Consider the following 7,151-nt stretch of genomic DNA (forward strand, 5'->3'; position numbering starts at 1 on the left):
CAGAAAAGTGGGTGAAGGGAGACGTCGGACAGGGCACGATATGACAAAATAATAATTTATAAACTATCAAGGGCTCATGAGGAACGGGGGAGCGTGGAGGGAGGGGAAAAATGAGGACCTAATGCCAGGGGCTTAAGTGGAGAGGAAATGTTTTGAGAACCATGAGGGCAATGAATGTACCAATGTGCTTTACACAATTGATCTATGTATGGATTGTGATAAGAGTCATCTGAGCCCCTAATAAAACGATTAAAACAAAAAAAAGACTTAAGGTCTCAGAAACCACAGGGGCAGTTCTACTTTGCCCCATAGGGTCATGACGAGTTAGCATCAACTCAATGACTGAGGTGTTTTTCGTTTTGTTTTGAAAGATTCCTTTCCAAAGTGAAGGAATGAGAGACTTAATCAGAAGCCTTGATGAAGTTTATTTCTACTAAGCTTACCACTTTTCTCTTCTAGTATTAGTAGTACTTGAGAAAGGAAAAAAAGCATCTTCTGTCTGTTTGGGGAGCATTCTTGGCACTATCAGTGAGTCTTTGTTATTGTTGACCTAGCATGTTCTCTGTTGAACATGTCCATTTTCACAGACCATCAACATAAGACCAGGCTACTTGCTCACCATGATAGATGAACACAATAATTTTGTAATCTTGTTTGAACACAGGTAAAGCCTGAATATAATCTAAGCCACAAAAAATAAGTATTGCCCTCTCCTCGCTAATAGAAGCTTCATTGGTAATTACCACCTTTGCCTCTTCCTAGCCAACCTATGGAGAAGGTTTATTGAGAGATCTAACCATAGAATTTCCTATGCTCTCTGACAGTGCCCAATCTAGAACAAACTATACCCACTTCTCTAGAGTTTTCCCCAAATCACCCAATCAAAGCTCAAATCCTATGACAGGCTCTTTCTAACACATTTTTACTGAGATGTCACACAATTTCCCATAGAGAGTATTATCCCTCACTGCAACAATAAACGCAGTCTATTCAACTACAGGTACATTCTTGGCACTCATGGACTAGAGGACATTGCCACCATGTCAGAAAAGAAGGAACCATTGTTCTTCAACACACACACACACACACACACACACACACACACACACACACACACATGCCAGATTTAGTATTTTCACTTTTGCTCTGGGACCAACCATGGAAGCCTCTTTTAGCCTTCCAAGTAAGATCCTGAATGGCCCACTGGCTTTCTAACCCAAAGGAGATGATGTTCTCTCACCGATTCATGGCTGCAGCTCTGTTCAAACACTAATGGTGGAAACTGGGGCAGTCTATAGTATTCCAGCCCTATGTTCCTCAGCCCAAGTCTTTTGCTTATGCTGCCGCCACTGGATCCAACGATGCTTGAAGTGGCATGAGGAAACTACTTGGCTTGTGGTGACTGTGGTATCTGGCTCTAGGAGAGCAATTCTTCTCTTGAGTCATGGGCAAGCCTGCTTCATAGGCTGAGGCCAGGGGTGGGATAGAGATAAAAGCTTCTCTCCCTTCTGCAATCCCCAGCTAGAATCAGACTCACTAAACCAGACCCAGCATCACAAATATTACATTCATAAGCAGCTTGATCTATTCATTTAGTTTCAAGAAACATCCGTGTTTTCTTGGCACTGCATTATATTTGCACTTGAAGCCTATGATTTTTGTTGTTGTTATTACTAGTTTGTATAATAAGTATTGCCTCTTACATTACAACTGACTTTCTTTTTCCATTTAATTCCATAAATATGCATTCATCACCTACTATAGAGCAGGCCACTATGGAGAACCAATATAGCTTCGGAGTTTAAGAAATATATAATCTAGAAAGGAGTAGCAGACAAGCACATGAATAACAGCTTCATTTTTTAGTCAACCAATATTTGTAATCACCTACTCTCAGCCAAAGGAGCCCTGGTAGCACCATGAGTTATGTGCTGTGGTCAGCAGTGACTTACTGTTCCCCGAAAGATTTACAGTCTCGGCAATCCACGGGGCACTTCTACTGCGTCCTAGAGCATTGCTCTGAGTCAGATCGCACCAGGAAGCAGTGAAGTTTGAGTGTTTGTACTCTAAGCCAGGCACTGTAGCATAAGTTACATGCCGACGTAGTCAACATATGAAGAGGATCAAGTTCAGCGGAGAGGAATCTACTTATTGAACACTTTTCTGTGCGCAAGACACTTAACTTTCACCTAAATGGTCTCTGTTAATACTTAGACTAGTCCTTTGAGACCGATCTTGTTATCATTCCCATTTTACAGATGTGATCAATATGATTTTGGAGCAACTAGCTAAGAGCCCAAAGCCAAGGCCAGGATTCAAACCCAGGCAGTCCGAATTTGGAGCCCATACCTTTAAGAGATATTTCTAATTTTTGCTTTGTTATTCCGTAGGCCTCCAGGTTCTTGGGTTACAGCTGATCTCTGACAACCCCCGCTGGGAGGGCAGTTCAGAAAAGCTGCAGAGAACCCAGGCATTTTAAATGGCGCTTGCGTTTTTCGCCTGCCAGTGAGTTGGCTCCCGGAGGCACACATAGGAACACATGGGCATCACAGCAGAGCGGGTCGTCTGCGGCCGTGACTGTACGCCGTTGTTCTGTGTTCTGCACAGGCTTGGGGGTTATTTTTAACGCAACATGCCAGAGTGGCGAGTCGCAAGGTCCATAGAAACCAGCTAACAGTAACAGCTCGGCCTGCCAAGGAAAGTCCCGTAAATCCATCAGAAACGCAGTTACAAAATCCGGCCCGGGTGCCGGAGGGCGTGGCCTTGGGGGAGGCTCAATTCACGCAGCTTCATGGCTGCTCTCAAAATCCCGGGGGAGTCTAGAGCTCTTGTCACAAATCAACGTGTTTTTTTTTTTTAAGGAAAAAGTTATGAGAGGGGCTTTCCTGTCATTTTATTCTAATAAGGAACTTTCTCCCATGTGATCAGGTAACTCCAAGGAGCCAAGGAAGAGACATTGACAGAAATGGGTGCTTTGGATACCAAGGGCCCTCCTTTCTCATGTTTCTAATATTTTTGGAATCTCTCCTTTTCCCAGACCACAGCCCACACACACCCAGGCCTTAATAACTTGGTGTACTGAAAAGCCTCCTGGCTTTTTATCTATCCCCCCTTCAATCTACTGAATTCGAACCAGCAAAGATCGCCTTGGCAGAATTTTTAACCCTTAAAGTGAGAACTTCCCAAGTTGCTCCCAGGCGCCCCTCAACCGAGCAAAAGCTCGGAATCTGAAACACGAGGGGCTTCCCTGCCAGGCGGGCGTGAGACGCTATACTGAGTAATTGAGATTGTGAGGCTTTGGATTGAGATGCTTCTTAGCAGGAATACGCACAAATTGAGTTAAGTTTATAGCGACATTGGCTTTAGTGGCTTGCACTGAGGGACCCAGGGCCAGTATGGCCTTGACCCCAGTTTCTACCATTTGCGCTTGAAAGAGCAGAAGAGTGGCCATGCCGAGTCGGCTACCATCTGCTCAGCCAATTCACTGAACAACACAAAAGCTTAATCCATCCGCAGGCGAAGGGAAAGGTTCAAGTTCACCGAGATGTACTCGGGAAGAAGACTTTGGTGATCTACTTCCAGGAAGACAGTCAGTGGAGCCTGTGGAGCGTAGTTCTACGGTGACAATCTTAGGGTCACCATGAGTCAGAGTTGACTTGACCCCAGCTGGCTGGTGAGTAGATCGTCTTCACAGGAAAAAATGCTGGATGGAGGTAGGAAAAGACTGGAGAAACCTAAAGGGGTGGGGGGAGGATTGGAGCCACTTGAAAAGTAATTTGAAACTAGGAGAGAACCCTTCGGCCTATATAACATGCGTCATTGGAAGAGCGTGATTTCGCTGATAACTTTACAGAAACCTTGGGATTGGCAAAGTGAGGTGTGTTGTAGAAATTCTTTTCCAAAATGTTTGTTCAGGACGCCTACCTTTGGTTGGGAATTCCCCTCCTCGGGTTTTCCCCTTCCCTAAGATTCTCCTTAGACAGAAGGAAGTTATAGGCTGAGTTTTCTGTTTACTGGGGAAGTTTTTTTATTTGGGGGTGGGGTGGGGATGGAGGACTTCAATACTTTTAATATTTACGTTGTCGAGGATTTCACCTTATTTGGGTCCATAGTCAATGCTCATGGAAGAAACAGACAAGAAAACAAACGGCGCATTGCATTGGGAAAATCTGCTACACAAGGCTTGTAAAGTCACTGTGAGGTGTAAGGTGCCCCTGACCACAGCTGTCATTGGAAATCATATGCCTTATATGCATTCAAACGCTGAGCAGTGAATAAGGAAGACTGAAGGAAAGTTGACACCTTTGACCGGTGGATTGTTAAGGAGTAGTAAATACACAATGGAATAAATTCATCTTGGAAGAAGTAGATAAACTGACTCTTACATGCAAGAATGCTCAGACTTCATGTATGTGCTTTGAACACGCTCCGGGGAAAGATTAATCCTTGGCAGAGGGACTGGTCCTGGTAAAGTCGAGGCAGTTAAAAGAGGAAGGCCCTGGACAAGATGGATGGACACAGTGGCTGCACAATGGGCTCACACGTAAGAACAGTGGTGGGGATGGGCCAGGACCAGGTGGCGTTTCATTCTGTTGTACAGGGGTTGTCATGCGTCCGGACTGACTTTGGGACACGTTGACCTAGTACCTACACTAATGGGCTCCACATAGGAACCATTATGAGGATTGTGCAGGACCAAGCAGTGTTTCTTTTTATTCTATAGAGGGTCCCTTTGAATCGGAAATGACATGACAGGACCTAACAACAGCAGCAACAACCATACTTTGGTATTTTTTTAAAGCGTGTATATAAAAGGGGAAAACTAGTTTCAGAATCCAAGCTTTCCAACCTCATGAAAAAGTTTATGAACTATTAGAGGAAGAAAGTGCTATCTGAAGGCATATCTTCCTGTGGTTACACTTGTCAGGTCTAAAGACCAAAGGGATGGATGGAGGAAGGCCTAGGCTTTGAAATTCCATCTGCTATTATGGATATATGGATTTGAGTTAGAAAAGTTGTCATGGTCGGATCAGTGTGGTAAATAAACAAACATCAGTGAGTATCATTACATGACTCTGGTTATACCTTTCTGAACTACGGTCACATATCTGGCAACCTAAGTTACTGGACACTAGTAAGGAGCTTTGGTGGCGTGATGGTTATGAGTTGTGCTGCGAACTGCGAGGTCAGAAGTTCAAAACTAGCAGACTCTCTTTGGTAAAAAGATGCGGTTTTCTACTCCTGTAAACAGTTACGGTACGGAAAACTCACAGGAGCAGTTCTGCCCTGTCCTCTAAGGGTCAGTTTGTTTGAGTTAAGGAGTAGGAATTCTTAAAAGTAAGTCCTTGAGAAGCTAAACTTTCTGGCACTAACTCAATATACACTAAGAGGTCATATACAATTCTCAGAAAGTATCTCCATCGTAAACACTTCCAGTAAGTTTAGTAACTCAGATTTCTAGCACACAATAAATTTAACAGCAAATTAAAAGGGAAGGGAAAATTAACAGTGGTAGGTACTTTTAAGTGAAAAGGGAAAGTGTAACACTATAAAAATTCAATAAAAAGACCAACATGTTATAATGTTCTAAGGTCATTTTAGAGGCAAAATATTCCACTGCATCTCAAATGCACTCTCTGAGGATACCAATCAGGCTACCACAGAGTCATAACGAACATTTATTTTGATTCATCAAAGAATGTTAAATATGCCCCAGTACTTTGATTAAGATGGTTAAAAAGGCTATAAAAATGGTGGACAGATTTCAGCCCCAAATACTTGTGCTTTAAACATTTTAACTCCTTAAAGTTATCTGTTATCTGCACAGTATGCATAATAAATCTGATATTTCATCCAGGTGTTTCCTCTAGATAAAAGTTCATTGTCATTCTTTCCCAACCATACTTCAATATCAATGATTAATCCTGTAGGCTAACAAAGGATCAACATGGCGACAAAGTACTTTGAAAATAGCCTCTTAGGATTTGAAGATCAAATAAATCATTAAATTAAATTACTCTATAATTAAATGTTTATGACTGTTTAAAATTGGCTTAGTCAGTGGCACTCTGTAAAGAACACTGGTGAAATCAGGTCATAAACTCTAGCAGCTAAACTCTATCTTATCACCTTAAGGGCTGCTTATGGGTCTCACTATCAGGACGCTTTCCGTTCAAGTTAGCAGATAACAATCCCATGCGTAAAGAAGCTGCTGTAAACAGTGTATCAGCTGCTGCCCAGGAAGCAGAGGGCCGATGACACAGTCCACCATTACAAACGTTGCCATTGAATGGACTTCAACTCATGGTAATTCTATCAGCATCAGTCGAATTGTACTCTACAGAGTTTTCAATGGTTGAGTTTTTAAAAAGTGTATCATCAGGTGTTTCTTCTGAGACACCTCTGGGTGGACTTGAATGACTGTTAGTATTGTCTCTGCACAGGCCACCAAACAAGCACACAAAGAAAACCTATTGCCACTGAGGTGATTCCAACTCATGGTGACTACATGCACATTCCTTTTCTTCCTTCTTAATAGCTAAATGGATATGGGGTGCATTTGCTCACTTTAGAGGTACTTGGCATTTTTTTACCTCAGCAAAAAGTAGGAGGAAAAAATAAAGCCTGCCTTTAAGGTAAATATATGTAAGGTATAGAAATTCTGAAAAAATAATACCACTTAATGCTCAGTTTTCTAACTATGTTGAAAATCATAAAACCGTGTATAACATATGGCCATTATCCCTATTCTGTGACAAACAATAGCATTTCCACTTCCCATTCTAAATTGAGCTAGATGACTGAAGAATAAATCATATTAGAAAAAGTACACTTCCTCTTTGTGAATCTGAGCATGCTATCATTTATCAGCTTATATCATCATTCAATGTGGTTTGCTTTTATCCATTCGAATGTATTAGCAAACAAGCAACAACTAACTAGCTTTAACAGAATTCTTTAAAAAGCATGGGATTCTAATGGGAAACAAACAAGCAAACCATTTTGTTTGGCTCCAGGACATTGTGGTTGCCATTACAAGGCTGAGGTTGTGAGGGTTAAAAAACTGGTCCAATCCTTAGAATGGGATTTCTTTTTTTTTTTTTTAATCGTTTTATTAGGGGCTCATACAACTCTTATCACAATCCATACAT

Source organism: Echinops telfairi, unplaced genomic scaffold (genome assembly GCF_000313985.2).
Source record: "Echinops telfairi isolate 266 unplaced genomic scaffold, ASM31398v2 ScPeMD7_23;HRSCAF=83, whole genome shotgun sequence".
Lineage (NCBI taxonomy): Eukaryota > Metazoa > Chordata > Mammalia > Afrosoricida > Tenrecidae > Echinops > Echinops telfairi.